A 22,039-nucleotide genomic window follows, 5' to 3' on the forward strand; every position below is an offset into this window, starting at 1 on the left:
CATTTCATAAATTTACAGGTAAACGTATTTGCTGAAAAAGAAGATACTTTCAAAAATAAAGAGTAAAGTAAGTCAGACAGAAAGAGACAAATATCGCATGATATTGCTTATACGTGTAATCTAAAAAAATGGTACAAATGAACTTATTTACATAACAGAAACAGAGTCACACATGTGGAAAACAAACTTATGGTTACCAAGGGGGAAAGGTAGGGGAAGGGATAAATAGGGAGACTGGGACTGTGATATACACACTACTGTGTATAAAATAAATAACTAATAAGAATCTACTGTATAGCACAGGGAAATCTACTCAATAGTCTGTAATGGTCTATATGGGAAAAGAATCTAAAAAAGAGTGGATATATGTATATGTATAACTGATTCACTTTGCTGTATAGCAGAAACTAACACAACATTGTAAATCAACGATACTCCAATAAAAATTCATTTAAAAATAAATTTTAAAAAAGCAATTTTCTTATACTGATAGGAATACAGATAAGAATCCTATGTTTCACAATGTCCATAGCAGTGCCCACATCATTCACTATGTGAGAGATTTGTCTAACTGGGCAGAAGGAAGGTTGGGGGAGAGCGTCTGGTCCTTAATTATATATTGAGTGTAGGCACTTTGGTAGCTAGCTTCCAAAATTGGCTCCAAAGATAAACACATTGCAGTATTCACACCCTCCCACACTGTAGCACTGATGGTCCATGTGGTCAATAGCATATGACAGAAGTGGTGGTATGTCACTTCATATATTTGCTTGTGAAAGACTGTGCCTTCAATCTCGGGTACCTTCTGACACATACACACTCTCTCTGTCCTTGCATCACTCACTCTGGGGGAGGTTGGCTTCCATGCTGTGAGTTGCCTGAGAGAGAGGCCTACAAAGCAAGGAGCCAAAGACGTGGATCAACAGCTAGTTAGGAATTGAGGGCTGCCAACAAACATGCGAGTGAACTTAGAAGTGTATTGTCCTGCACCAGCCAAGCCCTCAGATGACAGCAGCCCCAGCCACCATCTTGACGGCAACCTCATGAGAGACCTTAATCAGAACCAGTCTGCTAAACCACTTCCAGTTTCTTCACGCCAGAAATTGTGTAAGATATGTTTGTTTTAGGAAGCTGTTACGTTTTTAGGGTAATTTGCTACACAGCAATAGATAACTAATACAGGCATTATAACTTTGTCATGCAGTCTTTACAGAATTCATTTTGCCCCCAAAACAAATTGAAATTGAAATTAAATGTGTTGATTCATTTGAGAACACTGCTGGAAAGGAGCTTAGATCTATGTAGTTCAGCTCTCTCATTTTGTAGAAAGTGATCTGAGATTCAGACAAGGTGGATGAGTTGTCCAAAGCCACATAGTTTGTAACTCACAGAATCAGAATTTTACCCTGGGTCTTCTGTCTTCCAGTTCAGAACAATTTCACTACTCCATGTAACAATGATGAAACTGGTTTCTTAAAGAATACCACTTTAAAAGCATCATTAAGTTGTAAGATTTCAAATTTCCCTGCGGGAAATTTACCGAATAAAAAGTAACCTTATATTACTTCCGTGACTGAGTTTTATTTGTCTTAATACCATTTCTGTAAAGAGTTTATTTAACACTCTTTAAGGGAACCATTTGCAACAGAATAATCATCATTTTCTTACACAAGTATTATATGCTTTGCTAACTCCTTACGGTCATGAGACAGATCTTTGTAACTGGAAAAACTGTGTCGTGCCACTGTGTTTGAAATTAAAATTAATTTTATTTTCCTGCCTGGTGTGTCCACCAAAGATTTTTCCACATATAAAAGACTTGTAATTCACAGCAAGGAAGATACAATTATTTTTTAATAGTATCTAGTCAGCTCTGGAAACCTTTTATGCGCTTCCTGGCTGTATTAAAGAAATCATAAAGGCTTTATAGTTGTAACTGCCCTCTGCCACTTACTGTTCTTTATCATGCTTGAATCCCACCTTCACTTATCCAACTTTGGAGCAAAGCGCCTCCTTTAAACATATTCCAGCCAAATAGTCAGTTATCTGCTGAGAATGATTATAGGTTTTCTAGGCATGCTAGGGCTTCCTCTCAAATATTGTCTCTGCTTTATATCTTCTTGAATGATATTTCTTCAAATGTGATCTGTGAGTTTCAAGTGTCTTGCACGAGCTCATTATTATGGTAAAAAGAAGAACAAAAAGTAAAAGGATGGTAAGTGGGAACCTCCTGCTTGCGTTTTTCACAGATAAAAGCAGACTTGGTATAGCAGTTCACTCTGAGAAATGATTTTAATGTTGAAAAGGAATATTTTGGCAATTGTATTTATAGTTACATTTGTGTTTTTAATATCATGGCAATGAGAGTGTTCTCATTACAAAGTCTTTACTTTTTTCAATAATTTGATGAAAAGTATCAGAATAGCATTTTTAATCTTTTCTTATAAAATAAAATGTAGATATAGCAAACCAAACAAATAAATGTATAGCTTAGTGAATAATTTCAAGGAGAACACCCATGTAACCCCAGTCAAGAAACAGCACATTGCCGACCATTTGAGACTCCACGCGTGCCCCACGCAAGTCGCAAATCCCTCATTCCAAGCCCCAAATAAACACTATTTTGGCTTTTATAATAATCACTTCCCTGCTTTTCTTTGTGATTTTATCATGTAAGTAAGCATCCTTAGATGCTTTAGCTTAGTGTTACTTTTTTTAAAAACATAATGTGTCTTTTAGGGCTCAAGTAATCTACAGGTTTCTCTTCCGTCCCTTTATTTTTCTTACGGGTTATCTGTTGAAGAACCCAAGACACTGACCTGTAGGCTTTCACATGTTGTAGTTCAATATGTTTCTCTGAACTCTGTATTTTCTGTAAATTGGCAGCTAGTTCCAGCTGATTGATCAAACTTAGATTATACTTATTTGGTAAGTCTAAAGTCTTGCAAACAGAGGCACATTGTGTCTGTTTTTCACTATTAATTGCCTTGAGAGATGCAAAATGGTAATATTCTAATTCTATATTTTTTTAACTGTCTGAAATAATTTTGAAAAGAGAGACCCACCGTCATCTATCATTTGGCTATCCAGTGATACAGTTCATATGGAAAACCAGGACAAATGCTAGATCCTTTCCTTTTATTTAACTCATTTTAAAGAAAATGAACTGGTTTGCAGTCATCCTCAGAGGGTGACGGCTAGACTTTAAATATAAACATGAATTCGTGAATTTAAACATATTTGGTGTCAATCCACTGTAAATCTTGTCCTTACCCAAGATTAAATTGTTTCATCTTTGGCCAACAGAATCTTTCTAAATTGGCTCCCAAAACCTTCTGTCACTACACTGGTAATCTTTGATAACATCCTTGCTATCTCTCATGCTAAGATGTTCTAGACTCATCTTGCACATTCCCTGCCCTAGACCTAACATCAGTCATTTTCCCCAAAAGCCCCGACTTCCTTTAATAGAAAAGGGTGTTTCAAGATAACAGCTTGGGTACAGGGATGCTCATTGATTAATCATTGTTTCCAGGTCTTTTCAGTGGACAGAGTGAGGATACACCCACGGTTTTTGCTTTGTCTCTTTTGTATTACAGCTGTATCTCCTTTCTTCCATACTGAGTATATTGGTTTTCAAGGACATAAGGAATGATGGAATTATAATATTTCACAAATACTTTTTAAGTGAATAAGTCACTTAAAGTTAATGGTCACAGATTTAAAATAAGGGCAATCAGCATGGTTGTGTATCCTTTTCCAGCCATGCTCAGCGGCATGGATGTTAGTTGTATTAGTCTGAAGTTCCATGAGAGTCACGTGTCAAGATAAGATTGGATATTCAAGAAAATAGTTAGGGGAAATACCTGTTAGACAAAGAGAGGAAGGTACCAGAAGATGTGGTGGGAGTCTTCAGACCACAGTGCAGCTCTGTCCCTGTGAATGAGTGAGGAAAAGAAGGAAGGTGGATAAGAAGTTTTTCAGACTGCGGCACAGTTGTAAAATGTTTTGGCCAGGGTAAAATTCATCCATCAGACAAGTCCTGCATTGGTGTTACCACTATTTTCAGCCTTGGTTGTGAGCAGTTTGTGGAAATCATGTCCTTGTTGCAAATTCAGTGATACATGTATAAATTACAACAGCTGGAGCCATCAGTCAGTTACCTCCCTGAAGCAGGAAAATTGATTGTGAGTACTGGGCTGAGAGTAAGATTTAACTGGAGGCTGATTCTTACCTGAGGAATAAAGTGAAAAAGAAGACAAGGGTTTCAAGATCCTTGCAAGGTAATATGCAAGGAAATTACAACAGTGAAGGAACATTAAATAGAAAAGGGAGGAAGGACATGAGTTAAGAGTGGAGTAGTAAAAATTATTTTTAAAAAATGTTTTAGAGAAGATGTGGTGTGTGTGTGTGTATATATACACACACACACATACATACATACATACACACAATGGAATATTATGCAGCCATAAAAAAGAATGAAATAATGCCATTTGCAGCAACATGGATGGACCTAGGGATTATCATACTAAGTGAAGTAAGCCAGAAAGAGAAAGACAAATATAAATATCATACAATATCTTGTACATGCAGAATCTACAAAAAAAAGGAGATACAAATGAAGCTATTTACAAAACAGAAATAGATCGACAGACACAGAAAACCAGCTTATGGTTACCAAGGGGGAAAGAGGGGAGGAATTAAAATATGCACATTACTATATATAAAATAGACAACCAACAAGGACCTATTGTATAGCACAGGGAACTATACTCAATATTATATAATAACCTATAAGGGAAAAGAATCTGAAAAAGAATGTATACATATATATATATATATATATATATATGTATAACTGAATCACTATGCTATATACCTGAAACTAACACAACACTGTAAATCTGCTATAATTCAATTATTTATAAATAAATATATATATGTAAATAGAAAGGGGTGGAAGGACACGAGTTGAGAAAGGAATAGTAAAGACTATTTGGGGGGCAGGGGTAATAGATTGGAATTCCAACTAGGGTCAACAAATATTAAAGTAATTGAGGAAGGATGTTGGAAAGATAGAAAGATGGTAAGAGAAGGAAACATCTGAATTGAGGTTATGGGGTGTTGTGGTTATTGGGAATGGCAGGTTCTAGTCTTGGAAGTGAGTGGTTGAACTTAAATGGCAACAGATCACCAAGCACTCCCTCCCCATTTTCACTTTCATTCTTTTTTTTTGGAAAAACTTAAATATGCAGTCATAAACTTCTACTGTTTGTGCTAAACATTAATATCTTTCACTTTTATCATCATTGTAGTAATGACAATTAGGAAAATAATTCCAAAAATTATTTTCATTTTTATCTTTCCTGGGTTGATTTACAATACTTCTAAATTTTTTTTAAACTACTGGATTTTTTTTTCTGTTTCATCCTGGCATCTTCCTTCATTTCCAAGATTCAGAACCATTTTTTTTTTCCATAGCACTGCTCAAAGAACTATTATTTACTGAGGGTCCAATGTGACATGCTGAAAGAGTATAAGTAGTGAAAAGTAACAATTAGGTGTGTTTCAGAAGGGTGTGGTATATACATATAATTTGCTTTATATATTGTGTTGATTAAGCATTGTTATCCTCAATTTGCATAAAAGGAAACTGAGACAATTATTTCCTCGATCAGGGAGCAAAGAACGGCTCTAGCATTTAAAAAGCTGAGTCTCTTTTATTATAGACTTTTTTTCTCCTTCCTCCAAATTCCATGCTAACTGCCACAATAGGTATTGGACAGTAGAGGACAATAACATAAGGCCCCTTCCATCAAATAACTTTCTATGCTTTCATGCCACATATTTATTATCATGGTTTTTTGCATTATTGATTGATGAATTATATCTGAAACCAAATTATAAATGTTTTGTGTGGAGAAACCAGTCATATATATTTGTACCCTCTAGAATATGGGTCATGTACTCTATTATTTAACAAATGTCACTGTTTTTCACTGGTCATTAAAGTAAATGAGAGAAATGTAATACTAATGAACAGGAAATAAGAGAGTTTCACATGCATTGTTCATTTGAATTCATTTGTTTAACAAAAAAAGTGAGAACAAAGACACAAATGACTTTCTTCACATTAAGCAGTAAAAAATTACTCATTCTTAAAATATCTGTACTTTATCCCATGTATTACTTCTCGAGGTAACTTGCAACTCAGCCAAGCAATAATCACATTTGTGGAGCTACTTTTGTAGGTGAATCCTTGTGCAGAATTCCACTGCACAATGTGTCCACCCTGCTCTGCTGTGCAAGTGCAGCCATTTAAAGAAATCATTCCATTAGAGATAAAAAGCAAACCTTACCCTGAAAATATTACCTCGCGTTTAACTTTGGAATTTGTAACCCTCTGACAAGAGTTCTTTGTTTGCCTGACTTGGCAGTAGGCTGGTTGCTGTATACATTTCTACACTTAACATTTGTTATCAACTTGGTTTGACAGTTTAAGTCTAGTATAATGTTGTGGAAATATAAACAAATGTTAAATGCACTTTTGCATTCCAATAGGTTTTTCCTCCCCAGATCTTACCCTTAAAACCAGTTCTTCACATGGAATGTAGAATCTAAGAGTTTGGAAAAAATTTATATGATGTCATTTTATATATCTAGTAGTCCCAATTTGACACACTATTTAGGTTACCCTAAGCTTAAACCAACTTAGATATGGGTTTTGACCTGAAGTGACCTCTTTGGTTTTGCAAAGGACTGTTTCAATAAACAGATGGATCATTTTCCAAAGAGAACTTTTTAAATTAAAAATAGTTGTTAAGATCCACATATGACTGCTGTGCCTGAGAGAGAAAATTCAAAAATCATAAAGCTTTAAACCATTGGGGAAATAGAACTTTGTGTTAAATTGGTTTATTACATCTTTCTTCTATCTTATGTGATTTATTTTTTGTACTCCATTAAGATGAATATGCACAAACCTCCAATTATAGGTCTCCTGGAAACATTTGATGTGTTGCATCTAGTGCATCTTATTGACAGTCTTCTTGAGCATTAGGCAGTTGTGTTTATTTGTGGAAAGTGTTACATTAGCATAATTTTTTTGATCTCTTTGTATGATGGTCTCAGGAAAAGACAGGAAGGAAAAGATAGAAGGGGTACAAGAATTACATTTGGTGGCCTTTATATTATGGAGCAAAAATTAAAGTTATGATAAAATACAACTTTATTGTGTGAATTTTGGCATTAAGAGGATGAGGGGAAAAAACAGTAGGGAGAAAAATCTAGATTTAGCAATAAAATGGAGCTTCAGGAAGCAATTAGTGTGAATTCAGATTTCATTATAAAATTTATTTCAGTAGTACTCTCCTGGTGCATCTGAAATATGGGCTGATTTGTTCATTTTGGGGAAGCATCCATCATTTAAGTCACATAATAGAGATAAGTTATTATCTTAGGATTCAATGACAAACTTCTCACTTTTCACATATAGAAATTTTTGATCTGGTAACTCAGTGGGTAAAAAAATATGTGTGCCTGGAAATCTGTGCAGAATTACTTTTCAGGAATCTGATGTAATCCATTGTTAAATTCAGAATATCAGTGCCCTTGCCTTACTATTATATTTGAGTTGTTCTTTAGGAAATTACAAGGTTAAATTATTATTTTCTTTTTGTGACAGCAGGAAGTATAAAGAGTGAGGGTTTTCATGGCATATATGAGTTTAAAAGCAGACTCTGCTCTTAATTAGCTGTATGAAAAATACTTATCTTTCTGCATCTCACTTTCCTAAGTCTCAATTTTTCATCTTTAAAAAGATAAAGATATGTTAGAATATTATAAACATCAAATTAATATGTGTGTATAGAATATTACCTGGCATATTTTAGCTGCTTAAAATATTGTTGAACAAATGGATGAACAAATGGATGAGTGTGTGTGTGTGTGTGTGTGTGTGTGTGTGTGTTTACTTATTTGGTTGGGACCTCTGTGTCTGTGTGTATCTAGTTCCTGGATAATAGAAGTACTTAATAAGTGATTGCTATCATCCTTTTTTTATGATTCTGGGAAATAACATAAAGAAGAGTCCAAAGTGTTTCAAGATCTCAGTGCTGTGCACATTGCCTGCCTAGAGGGTTACAAAACAGAGCCAAAGAAAAGGGGAAATGTCTGTGCCGCAGTCCCATCTTGTTAGGGTGGTTTATTCCTTCTGTCACAGATATGAATAAAGAACTGAAAGCCACACTACGCCTCTCTTCCACTTCCATCACCACAGTGACCATGAATATGTGGCCAGAATTGGGGCCATGATGGGACTTCACATTCCTAATTCCAGTTAGAGGGTGGTGGCAAGTGTAACGTTTGCTCAGAGACCACAGAGTGATTTCCAGCACTCTAACCTCCTGCTCACAAAGAGTAAAATGGTGTGGGAGAGCCATATGAACCCCTCCTTTTGGAAAGAGCAGATCTGTCCTTGCAGAATTTAGCCAAGCTGTACTTTAACATGGGCATCTGGTAGAAGAAGTGCTTAAAAGCTGTTAGAAAACAAAGCATTCTGATTGGCATTCTCATGTAAATTGTCATTTCTGCCTGTTTTTATTCTAGCTTAATTCCTTTTTTTTTTTCCTTGTATCTTTCACTCTTTGACTGTCAGGGCATCAGAAATAGAAGAGAAAAGCATTCAAAAATATATCCATTAACATCCTATGGGATGTATGAAGAAAAGAATGTTTCTACAAACTAGGATTAATAATTACTTTTAGAGGTTGTGATTTCAACTTTAAGATATGAGTCAGTGGCTGACAAATGTTTATGTCTCAAAGATTCAGTTGAAGAGGTGGAAGAGAAATCCCCAAGTCTTGGGGACACAAAGATGAATAAGACAGTGTGTGGGTGATTCAAGGCTTCACTTTGTAAATGAGAGAAACAGACACATAAGTAACAACCAAAAACAGAGGTAAAGAAATAGGGAAGTGTGACTAGTGTTAGGTAGATCAGTGTATAAAGGGATCTAGGACTATAAAATCCTGACTTCCCCAAGCAGATCCATTGTCCCCAGAGGCATGAGGATGATGATGGGAGAAGTGGCATCTAAGCTGGTGTTCACTGCTCAACAGGAAATTGAGGGAAAAGCCATGACAAAAGACATGTCCCCAGTATTGTGTTGGGGTGTTGTCTGAGAAGATTTGGGGGCCTGATGTTTCTGTCAAGACACATGACAAAGTCAAGAGAGGGAAAGGGTTAAGGAGTGAGCTGGACTCTGAAGAGCCTTTTGGGCTAGTCTAAAGTAACTGGAATGTTTCTTGTAAGCAGTTAGAGAGATATCCAAGTTTAAAGGGAAGTATCACATAATTGAATGCTTTATGTTGAGAAAGAGATGACACTGACTCATGGGATCAGTGATCTCAGAGGAGCTAGGAGTTGTAGTTAACCACAGAAATGGCAAAATGAAAACTAAAAGCTAGTATAATTTAGGGTGCCCCGTGTCCACATCAGGAAATGTAGAGCAACACTCTAATAACAACAGCCAATAAATATTAAATATATATTATGTCAAGAATGTCAAGAGAGAGAAGAGTGGAAAAACTGTGATGTGAGTAATAGTCAAAGAATTGTTGTGTTCATATTGGATTAAATTAGAGTTGTGCTTTTGGTTTGGAGATGAAAAAATAACTAGACCTTTGGTATTATCTATTTCACAATATGCAATTTCATCTTTTCTAGTAAATTATTCTTTTTAGTTTTTAAATTTATTAGCTCTTAAATTTTATTTTTCATTTATTGAGATGGTATCAATAACTGAGAAGTCAATGCTGATTTAGCATGTAGTGATATTAAATTTGTGAAATAGTATGAATAACTGAAAAGTCCTTGATGATCTAACTTTTTTTTAATATTAAATGTTACAAAGCACATTTTGACCTATTAAGTCATTTGATCTGCACACCATTGGTGGAAAGTACATCTCCCATTTATAGACATAACCATGAAACACAAGACTTGCTGAAGATTGAAGAGAAAGATTGAGGAGAACCCTGACCCCATCTCATGTTTTGGTTGCCATCATTAGTATTTCCTGGAGTACTCAGGAAGTCTGGAAGTCCTTTATGAGCCTAGAACAGAAAGAAATTTTATATTTCTGTGGTTGAGTACAACTTGTTATTAGTATCAATCTACTTAAACTCTCCATAGGTCATAAAATCAACTATGTAATAATGATGATGATTAATTATTGAGCATCTGCTATATACCAGACATTTTGTATGTATCAAGTATCTCATTTCATCCTCACAACAATCCTGAAAGGAAGCTGTTATTATCCTCATTCTATAGATGAGGGAGGAAACTGAGAGTGACATTAAGAAAACTACTTGCAGTCACACATACAGTGTTTAAGTAGATGGCTAGAATTTTAAACCCATGTCCATCTCAGTTCAAAACCACAGCAGCTTTCTATCACCCAGCTTCTCCTCGCTGGGATTTAGTACACTATTCCCCACTCTCCTGGCCCATGGATGACACTGGTTGACAATTAAATTCTAAAATTATGTAACACATCAGCTCCAAGGCTGAATTTCACAGGAAAAATAAAGGGGCTTTTTTTTTTAGGGAAAGAAACATTTGCCAGAAAACAGTAGAGAATTGGATTCTAAAAAGAGAAAAAAAAGAAAGGAAGACAATACCTCCATTGTTATTCTAAGTAAAACAATTATCTCTATTTTTTGAAATAGGTATTGAAGCCAATTCCTTAAAAAATTTTTCCACCTTAATGTTACCAAAATACAGAGAACATCGGGTCAAAACTCTTTCTGTACATCAGTTCTGGGGCATTGTCTAACCAAAGAGTCTTCAGTCATCTTTCTTCTACACTGTGGTACCTTCGCACACAGTAAACTTGCTGGTTTTGTGGTTGTCTTTCTACATTCGATAGACATAGCTGCTACAGAGGGATGCTTTCATTCTGTGTGGAGGGAAAGGAGCAATCTCTGTGTGGAGGCTGCTGTCTATATTCAAGGCTTAGAGAATACAGCCCTTTCTGCTTATGTTTGTGAGCCTTTCTACCCAGCCGCAAGGAGTGCTACAGTCTGGATCTGAGAGTAGGAAATGTAGAATTTGACCCATGATCCCACGTGACATTGGAAAGGTCACTAAAATGAAATTTTTAATACCAGGCAAGATGATATTCTTTTTCAGGGAGAGGCTTTTATTTTTTATTGAAGTACAGTTTATTTACAATATTATATTAGTTTCAGGTGTACAACATAGTGATTCAATATTTTTATAGATTATTCTTTGTTTAAAGTTATTACAAAATAATGGCCATATTTCTCTGTGCTGTTCAGTATACCCTTGTGATTTATTGTATACATAGTAGTTTGTATCTCTTAATCCCATATCCCTATCTTGCTCCTCCGCACTCCCCTCTTCTCACTGGTAACCGCTCAATATCCATAAATCTGTTTCTGTTTTGTTATGTTTACTCATTTGTTTTATTTTCAGATTCCATATATAATTGATACCATAGAGTGTTTGTCTTTCTCTGCCTGACTTATTTCACTAAGCATAATACCCTCTAGGTCCATCCACATTGTGGCAAATGGTAGAATTCCATTCTTTTTATGGCTGTGTAATATCTCATCGTATATATTATATATGTAGATGGCCATCTGCATCTTCTTTTTTTTTATTGGAATATAATTGCATTACACTCTTGTACAAGTTTTTGAGGTACACCAAGTTCAATCATCTGTGTTTATACACATATCCCCGTATTCCCTCTCTCCCTCGACTCCCCCCCTCGACTCCCCCCCACCCTCCCCGTCCCAGTCCTCTAAGGCATCATCCATCCTTGAGTTGAACTCCCTTTGTTATACAGCAACTTCCCACTGGCTATCTATTTTACAGTTGGTAGCATATATATGTCTATCTATTTATTTGTTGATGGACACTTAGATTGCTTCCATATCTTGGCTGTTATAAGTAATGCTTTATGAACATTGAAAGGCATGTATCTTTTCAAACTAGCATTTTTGTATTCGTCTCATATATACCCAGGAGTGGAATTGCTGGATCATATGGTAGTTCTATTATTAGATTTTTAAGGAATCTCAATACTCTTTTCCACAATGACTGTACCAATTTACATTCCCACCAACAGTATACTAGGATTCCCTTTTCTCCACGTCCTCAATAGCATTTATTATTTCTCTACTTTTTGACGATGGCCATTCTGACAGCTGTGAGGTGATATCTCTTTGCAGTTTTGATTTGCATTTCTCTGATGATTAGCAAAGTTGAGCATCTTTTCATGTGCCTGTTGGCCATCTGCATTTCCTCTTTGGAAAAGTATCTATTCGGGTCTTCTGCCCATTTTTTAATTGAATTGTATGAGCTGTTTATGTATAATTTTGGATATTAACCCCTTATCAGTCATATCATTTGCAAATATTTTCTCCCGTTTCATAGTTGTCTTTTCATTTTGTGGATGGTTTCCTTTGCTGTGCAAAAACTTTTAAGTTTAATTAGGTCCCATTTGTTTATTTTTGTCTTAGGATATCGATTCAAAAAAATATATTGCTACAATTTATGTCAAAGGGTGTTTTGCCTATGTTCTCTTAGAGGAGTTTTATGGTTTCAGGTATTACATTTATGTCCTTAATCCATTTTGAGTTTATTTTTGTATATGGTGTGAGAAATTTTTCTAATTTCGTTCTTTTACATGTAGCCATCCAGTTTTTTCAGCACCACTTATTGAAGAGGCTGTCTTTTTCCATTGTATATTCTGGCCTCCTTTGTCACAGATTAATTGACCATAGATGTGTGGGTTTATTTCTGGGCTCTCTATTCTCTCTTCTTTCTACTCTGTTCCATTGATCTATGTGTCTGTTTTTGTGCCAGTACCATGCTGTCTTCATTACTGTAGCTTTGTAGAGGCTTTTTTAAAAAGTGAGCTTTGCTTCTAGTTTTAATATTTTACAGATGACTTTTTGCTGAATCTTAAAATCCACCTAGATATTCAGTTTCCAGTAAAGAAATGAGATCAAGAAAAGAAAATTACAATATCAGCAATTGTACAAGTAGAAGTTGACCTCACTTTTTGAAAGGGAAATATACTGAAAAATTATCTAAGAAGTTTATTTCTGTAAAGCAAGGATGTGTCTTCTTGATGTTCATAGCTACTCTTCCTAATTTATGCTGACTGTGGTTCATAAAGATGAGAGTAGGGAATTCCCTGGAAGTCCAGTGGTTAGGACTCTATGCTTCCATAGCATGGGGCCCAGGTTCAGTCCCTGGTCGAGGAACTAAGATCCCACAAGCCACACAGTGTGGCCAAAAACAAAAACAAACAAAAAGTGATAAAGATGAGAGTACAAGGATCAGAGGGTTAACTGTCTGCAGGATTCAAAATTTAGACCAAATTATTGAAAGAAAAGGCTCACAATTGTGCAATAGCTGTGGGTAGGGTACCACCATCACAAGGGTATACTATGTAAGAGACAACCACACATGTGTTTAAAGGTTCCTGAGTAATTCAGTAAATGTGAATCTTCCTGGAGCATATACCAAATGTGTTCTTGTTTCAATTATGTTGCATAAATCACCATATGATGGAGATGAGTTCATACGAAACAGTTTTAGATGCTTCATGCTTTGACTTAGAGTCCAGTGTTTAATTTTCTTACCTTCTATTATTTTACTACAAATTGCTATAAAATTGTTGAACATTATCATACAGTACATGGGACTTCCCTGGTGGCTCAGTTGTTAAGAATCCAGCTGCCAGTGCAGAGGACACAGGTTTGATCCCTGGTCTGGAAAGATACCACATGACGCGGAGCAACTAAGCCCGTGTGCCACAACCACTGAGCCTGTGCTCTAGAGCCCGCGAGCCACAACTATTGAGCCCATGTGCCACAACTACTCAAGTCCACGCGCCTACAGTCTGTGCTCACAACAGAAGCCACTGCAGTGAGAAGCCAGTGCACCGCAACAAAGAGTAGCCTCTGCTTGCCGCAACTAGAGAAAGCCCGTGCACAGCAACAAAGATGCAATGCAGCCAATTAATTAATTAATTAATTGTTTTTTAAAAAGTATTACTCTTTATCTGATAAGAAATAAAACAGTGAAGAGACAGTTAATTTCACAAAGAATACAGTGGTAAAAATGTTTAATTTCCATTCACAAGTTCCTCAAAGTTAAATTCTAACATAAAATGTAAAAATATGTATTTCCAATATACTCTGAATAATTTCACAAACTTTTATGATACCTTTACCAAAAACTCAAGACATGTTTTACTCTGGGCATTTGTTTTTCTTGGAGTTAAGTGCGCATATACACGTCTTTGCACATTTACACACGTTAAAAAACAGCCTATATCTAGCAGCATAGATTTTAAACAATTTGCTTGGTAAATATAAAATCCTTTGCAATGTATACAATTTTGTGACAAATTTTATCAAAATGTATTCCTTCTGGCACAGAAGAAGAATATTTTGGTTGAGTAAACAATGGAATCCCTTCATAATACTGATGTTGGGGTTATGTGTTTAAATCAACTTTACCTACATATCATCAGTTATCCACCAACTGATCATGTTTAGATGTCAGCTACATTTATGAGGAAAAATGGTTGAAAGAAGATTCAATATGAGATGGAAGAGAAATTGTTGAAATCTAAGTAATAGAGCTGAAGAGATTATGCAATATTCATACAGAGAAACTTATTGTCGCTGTATCGTGCAGAATGCCTAAAATATTTGAAACACAATAAAGATTAATTAAAATTAACTCTGGAAGCATCAATAAATGTCATTTCAAAACATATTAAAGAAGAAAATAAGTTTAAAAAATTCCATCCTACTTTCTGGCCTGATTGGAATGTAGATACATTCAATTTCTTAGCTTTGTTATGTATTTGATTTCAGCCATCAGTTTTAATTTTCATTCCCAAGAGAATTGAAAGAAACTTTATATACTCTTTAGAACCATCTTGATATGTTTCATCAGGGACACTTCATCGATTTACAGACACAATTTGCTATAAGAACTTGAGAATCTGCAACATTCCTCTTGATGTGCTCCTCTGGAATCTAAAAATTCAATCCCACAGGCCTTTTTAATCACTGAAAAGTTTTCACCCCTCTTGTGTTCAACTTTTCATATCCAACATACTGTAATGCGAGCCATACCCGAGATTCTGCCCTGGATAATTCAGTAATTCTTAACAGCTGACTTCAACTTAAAATACCAAATTTGAGGCACACAGAGGCCTTCTTTCCTTTGGGCCATTTTAAATTCTCAGTCAATGTCACTCTTTTTCAGAATGGAGGAATAAAGGAAACTGATCATTTTGTTATACTTGTATTCTTTAATAACATACTGACATCATTATCTGATTAATATTTTTAGTCATAAATGTTTTTAAGTGTTTAAGGTTTTTTTCCTTAATTTGTACAAGACCATCCACTGTAGGAGTTGAGAACTGAAGAAAATATACTTACTTTATTCGTATGCATAAAGATTCCTTTCAAAAGCAAAATATTTCTTTGCGTATGAGGTTTAAAATGTGTTTATACTTGAAAGGCAATACACATTCAACCTTGTCTGACATGATGTTGAAATTAAAGCAAGTTTATGTTTAGCTCTTTCTGCCATAGAGAACCAAGAGGAGTGCGTATCACACAGAAAGATAAAGGTGAATAAATTCACATCCACAGTTTTTCATTCAGGGTAACACCCAAATAAAAGCCAAAATATATTGCTTATACAAATGATTGTTTATCAATGTGCTTACAATAAAAAAGAAAAGAGAGAAAGAAAACATAAGAAAGAAAAAAGACTATTTTTTATTTTTCATAAACATTTAGAAGTTATCTCAGTAACATGAAGAGTCAACTTTGATAGTACCATGTTCTAGTTCTCATATGAAATTTCCATTAATTTAGATTTATTTGGTAACCCAAGTCAAAATTAGTCACAATTTATAACTATTATACTGATATTACCAGGGAAAGATGATATTGCCTCATCAATTTTAAAGAGGATGTTTTTAAAAATACATGAGATATTTTTGAAAAAATTATTTATTAATTTATAAGTAAATAAATATCTTTCAAGTACTTGAGATGCTTGAAAACTATGAGGTCCATTAGTTAAATGCATCAGTGGTCATGGCAGTTTTGTTTGTACTATTCAAGTTGTTTAACAAAAGCTAAATTTCAGGTTACTATTTTTGGGGTTTGATGAATTTTGAATTAATAGAATACTACAGTAATATTTTTCTTCTTATTCCTTAGTGGACAACAGCAATAAGTCAGTCAAGTTGGTTTTCAATTTTAACATTTCCATAGAAATTAACTGTTAGTTCTATAAGAGTAATGCACCTATGTGAGGTCATTTCCATGAGAACCCGCTAACTACTTTAAGAATAGCAAAGTAAAACAATAATTCTCACAAAAACCTGTAATATGGAGAAATAGAAAGAAGGAACATGACTTAAAAGTTGGAAACTATTATTTTTTAATGTTTATTTTATAGTTTTTAATAAAACAAATATAAACATATTAAAAACATTTAAAACTTTTTAAAAAAGGAATAAATATATACTCCTCGCCCTAAAATATTGTTATTTTGTTATATTCTAACATAGCTATAATCATACTGTAAATATACATCTTTATTATTTTTATAATCCTGAAAGTAATACATGTTATAAAGTTTATATAGTATAAAAGTATATACTTTAAAATTTTTTACTTTTTTTTATCCCTTAGATCATCAACAGGTTGACATGTGTTAACACAATTTTTTTTCACATGTGCTAGGACATATATATGTAATTTTTTTCCAAAATGTGTTATCATAGAATATACATTATTGTTTCATAACTAACTTCCTTCACTCAACAATATAAGACACCTCTCTCTGTTAGTACCTATAAACCTGTCTTTTCTAATATAATTACATAATATATAAACTTTTGTTTGCTAGTTTTATCATAAGCAACTCATAACTTTTTAAGTAACTCAAATCTATTATTTTTAATAACTGTGATATTCTGTTAGATGACATACATAGTTTACTTTCTTCTCCATTATTTTTTATTAAAAATATAGCCCTTTCCTAGCTTTTTTTCTTATTCCTGTATTATTTTAATTAATGCTATTATGGACATCTTTAACTATATATGGAATGTTTCTTTAGCTTCCCAGAGCTGGAATCATTGGGTCAAAAGGCATGATCATTTTAAGACCTTGATACAAATGGCTTCCCAGGTTTGTTTCCTGCTTTAGAGGTTGTGAGGTGTCATAAAAATTTCATGGGCTTGGAGTTAGGCAGACCTACCAGGCTTTTCATCTATAGGCCATCCTGTGTGAATTTGGATGAGTCTTCTAACCCTCTGAATCTCATTTTCCTATATTTCTGAGTTTTACAATGTAAATTGTAAAATATATATATATATATTTATGCATATATATTGTTTTTATGAGGATTAAATGTGAAAAACTGCAAAGTGCATTCTTTTTTATAAAATCTCTCATAATTTGGAAAGTAAAAAAACTTGTTTTCCATCTTATTGTTGTAATTATATTTTCTAAGATGAAACTTTTTTTCTCTGTTTGTGGAGAACCAGAGACTTCTAGTGATTTATAGATTGGGCTGAAAATGTGTTCTTGGAAATTTTGAGATGTACACATATCCTGGAACCAAGGTGGTTAAAGTTATAAAACACCATTTGCTCCAGAAAATGTTAAAAGGATTGACAGTTGTTTTGGCAGGGAAGCCATGGGGAAAATTATCCTCTTGATTCATAATAGACACTGGTTCTGAGGATAAAATAGGAAGGCAGAGCTCATGGAATAAAGCCTATTTCAAAGAACCATGACCCAAGTTTTATAAATGTTCCAAAGAAATACACTCATAGAAATGAAAACCAGATTATTTCTACTTATATTGTGGCTGAGAGAAACTTTTGAAAATATAAAATAAATCCCAGATTCAAAATACCAGCCAAATTTTTGAAAAAACAGTGACAGCTTTGTTTTAAACTTTTAACTTAAGTATATTTTAGAAAAATCAGCAATAAATAATAAATAATAAAATAATAAAATAATAAATAATAATAAAATCTGCATATTCTGCGATGGATGGTAAGGTTACACTTTAGAAATGTTTTTGAACTAAATGTAATCAAGCATTAAAGCAGCGTGCACTGCTAAAATGAAATCAGGTAAATTCATCAGTCTATGCATTTTATGTTCCTTGGGGCCTTGTCATTGTTATTTTTATTATAAAATTTATGTGTCATTATACACCAGTGTTAGTTTTTCCTCAATGAGACGTGAGCAGCATATAAATAATGCTCCAAAAGAGAATGAAATGTGAAAGATGTCACTTGTTTAATTAGTAAAGAACTCTAATATGAAGCTATTTTTTAAAATTTTACTAAAATTATTGAAAATAGTTTTTCAACTAGATTAAAAAATTTTTCTTTAGAAAAAGATACACTAGCTATATCAAAATATCACTGTAAAAATATTCCACAAATGTGCTAACTATAAAAAAACTTTACATATCTTGTTGGTAAATCCCCCAAATGCCTACACAAATATGTCTTGCAATTATCACTTTAAAATAATGAAATAGAGTGTGTTTTTTTTAATTAATGAGAGTGTTTAGGGTTATGTAAAATAATCAAATTATTCAGCTATTATGAAAGCTAATTAAAAATAAACAAATTTTAGGGGATCTTGGAAACATGATAAGAATGTTTCATAAATTTATTTTTTTAATTTCCTATCACCATAATATGTTATTTTATTATTTTGAACTGTGTCTTTATTTTCCATAGTTTTCTAAGGCCCCCATTTAGGTAAAGAGCAGATGAGAAGGCTTTATCATTTTCTAGCCAGCAGAGGGCGATAGAGCATTGTATACTAAACACCCTCAGCCAATTAAAACATTTCATAGAGAAGGTATTTTCCCCTCCTGTACAAAGACACAAAGTAAAATATAAAGAGACCTACTGTGAACTTCTCTTTCACCAAAATGTGGATGTGGGTGTGGGTGTTTGTGTTTTGAATTTTGAATTATGTTTTGGATAATTTACTATAACTATAGTTAATTAACAATCCAAATTTAATACAAGGGAACAGGCATGAAATAAGAAATATCTTAGTGGGAAATGTTATCCAGTCTTTGAAGGGAATTTCAAAAACTACAAATTCCCGATATTTGTAAAGAGGTTTCTATCAGGAGATTCTTTTACCCATTTTATAGGGGCAAGATAGGAAGGGTACTATCTTTGAGTTAAAAGAATCTCTTGCATTTCATTTATGTTTTTGAAATAAATGGTTGCCCAGTACTTATACTAAGCTTCATGTTTTAAAATCAGTTTATTATATTATTATATTATTTATTGTTTCAAAATAATTTTATGATGGACTAATGAAATCTACTTCTCAAAGAGTGTGAAGATTATATAATATGCAAAGTAAGGAAAATCTTGATAAAAATCTAATTTAAATACAAAATAATGTTTTCTCTAAGGTTAAATTGGTTCTGAAGGTTTTTTGGTACTCCTTACTGTGTGTTAGAAAGTTAATTTATACGATACATGTCACTATTATAATGTCATGAAAAACATCCCTACCTCCTAGCCTTAAATAACTGATACTTTGATTCTAGAAGCTATTGTTTCCCACCCTTAAATCTCACCTACTCACAAATAGATAAGCATTAGAAAGCTCATTTTATGACACTTAAATACAGACACTGAATACTTTCTTTTCATTCTCTTGGCTTTACACCCTTTATAAGCCAGGGTGTACATTTCTGAATTTGTAATGAAATATTATTCTAAACATATATTATCATTTTGTCAGAGGAATAGAATGGAAAGGTATACGACTTTTAAATTCCAAATTTCCTTGGTTTGTCTTAAAATCATATTTACTTATTCTCATAGCATTTAAGAGGAGATAAACTTTGAGAATATTACATTAATAATATCCGAGTACCACTGGACCCTCACATTTCAAATATACCATGGCAACTTAAATTTTAGCTTATACTCAGTGGGCTATTCAAAAATAAGTCACCACTAATATGCTATTGTTTAAGAATATTAGTTGCCAAATACTACATTAATTTGAAATTCCCTTAGTAAAATCAAATTTAAGTTATTTTAGAGCTTTATCGTATGTAGATGTCTTTTAAACTGTACTTACAGCTTTTTGAACAATCTTTCAACCAACAACCCGTATATGCCTTGCTTTATTAATTAAAAAAACAGTTTGCCGTTTACCACTGCTAATTATAAACTTAATCCTGAGATTCCCAGGATAGTGCTCTTTTTTTTCACAATGAAATCACAACTATCAATTGATATTAAATATTTGCTTTCTCTATTCCAAGCACGGTGCTAAGCACTTTTTGCATATTATCTGTTTCAATCCTCGCAACCTTCTTAGAAGTAAGAACTATTATTTGCTTTACTTAATACAAAAGGAAACAGGTCTTAGACATATTAGGAGACAAGTCCATGATCACCCTGCCAGTCAGTGGCAGAGATCTCTATGCATTTTCAAAACAAATATAGCGCCTAGTCAGCTAGTATTTGAAGTGTGCACCAAACTGTCAATTTCCTGCTCCAAAGAGCAAAGTTTAAACTTGAATTTGCTTCAGATATTTCATCTTGTAGTTCACTGAAAGATGAGTAGTATAATATATATTATGTATATATATATTTTACTAATGACATAAATAAATGTATATTTATGTACTTTGGAACGTAACAGATAACTTTTACTATATGCTCATTCAAAACCACGTCCAAACAAAAGCCCATGCATGCCCGTTGCAAGTTTTGTAGCATTTAGGAACTATCACCATAGAAGTTTTTAATCAATGCTCAGTAACTTGTATCTGGTTAAATCCACATTAATTCAAAACTTTACACTTTGCTTTACCTTCCCATCATCTTTCTTTCTTTTTTTAATAAATTTATTTATTTATTTATTTATCTATTTATTTTTGGCTGAGTTGGGTCTTTGTTGCTGTGTTTGGAGTACCTCTAGTTGCTGCTAGTAGGGGCTACTCTTCCTTGTGGTGCTTGGGCTTATTGCAGTAGCTTCTGTTGTTGCAGTGCGCAGGCTTCAGTAGTCGTGGCACAAGGGCTTCAGTAGCTGTGGCTCACGGGCTCTAGAGCGCAAGCTTACTAGTTGTGGCACACAGGCTTAGTAGCTCCGTGGCATGTGGGATCTTCCCAGACCAGGGCTTGAACCCGTGACCCCTGTGCTGGCAGGTGGATTCTTAACCACTGTGCCACCAGGGAAGTCCTCCCATCATCTTTCTTACTCCATTAATTTCAAGCTTACATGGACGAAATCACATATTATTGAAAACATTTGCCTTTTATATAAGCTCTAGATTTCAATTTAGCAGAAGAATGTAATTAAATTTTCTTTTTTAAGATATATAAACATTTAGCCTTGAGCTATGTTTACACAGATTTTTACAACATTTACAATATTTTCATATACAGTAAAATACACAGCACTGCTTGCTAAATAACTTTGAAACCTAACTGTACCCCATTAATAAGATGCATTGCCACTACTTAATCATTTCAAGAAAAAAATTCCCTCAAAAGGAGTTAAAGTTAGATTAGAGAAGTGTTTCTCAATCTGGACACTATTAATATTTGGGGCCAGGTTATTCTTTGTTTTGAGTGGGGGACTGTTCTGTGTAACGTAAGGTGTTTAGTGGCATCCTTTGCATTTACACACTAGGTGCCAGTAGTACCTCTTCCCTTCCTCCACACAGTTGTGACAACCACAGACGTCCCTAGATATTGCTGAATATCCTCTGAGGACAAAAATGGCCCCGATTGAGAACAGTGAAATTAAGAAACCCTCCTAGTAATTGTCGGTTTCCTTTCGAAATTGGATAGACTAAAGGCAAAAACGCATGAATGCCAGATATCTGCATTTAGACTTTCTTTTTATTCCTCTCTTAGTCTAGCTGAGTA

Source organism: Hippopotamus amphibius, chromosome 10 (genome assembly GCF_030028045.1).
Source record: "Hippopotamus amphibius kiboko isolate mHipAmp2 chromosome 10, mHipAmp2.hap2, whole genome shotgun sequence".
NCBI lineage: Eukaryota > Metazoa > Chordata > Mammalia > Artiodactyla > Hippopotamidae > Hippopotamus > Hippopotamus amphibius.